At 75.3% G+C, this 316-nt stretch overlaps 1 protein-coding gene across 1 annotated transcript in view; it reads right to left on the reverse strand.

The window, feature by feature from the left end:
* SYDE1 (synapse defective Rho GTPase homolog 1) overlaps window positions 1–310 on the reverse strand; it is a 7647-nt gene extending 7337 nt beyond the window's left edge. The window contains exon 1 of the mRNA XM_008069639.2: window positions 254–310. The gene's annotated coding sequence lies outside the window, so the exon portion shown is untranslated. The remainder of the gene's footprint in view (window positions 1–253) is intronic.
* Between the last annotated feature and the right edge of the window lie 6 nt (window positions 311–316).

Consider the following 316-nt stretch of genomic DNA (forward strand, 5'->3'; position numbering starts at 1 on the left):
GGCCCCCTCCCGGGCCTCCCAAGGAGTCCGCAGCGCTGGCATCGCAGGCCAGCCGCACATAACGGTCCGCGCCCCCCTCCCTCCCAGCCCCTTCCTTTCCGCAGCCCTGTCCGCCCCGTCTCGAGGCGCCCCGGCCCACAGGGGCCCCGCGGGGCTCCCCTGACCCCCTCAGCCGTCCCTCCTGCGGGCCGGGGGACCCCCTCTCAGGCCGGGCGGGGCTCGGCGCCCCTCTGCCCTACCGATCCCAGCTCACCGCGCTCCTTCGCGTCTGACTTTTTCCGGGGAAGTTTCTCTCGGCCCCGCAGGCGGGAGAAGG

This window comes from Carlito syrichta, unplaced genomic scaffold (assembly GCF_000164805.1).
Source record: "Carlito syrichta isolate Samal-C Ts95f unplaced genomic scaffold, Tarsius_syrichta-2.0.1 Scaffold312151, whole genome shotgun sequence".
Taxonomy (NCBI): Eukaryota; Metazoa; Chordata; class Mammalia; order Primates; family Tarsiidae; genus Carlito; species Carlito syrichta.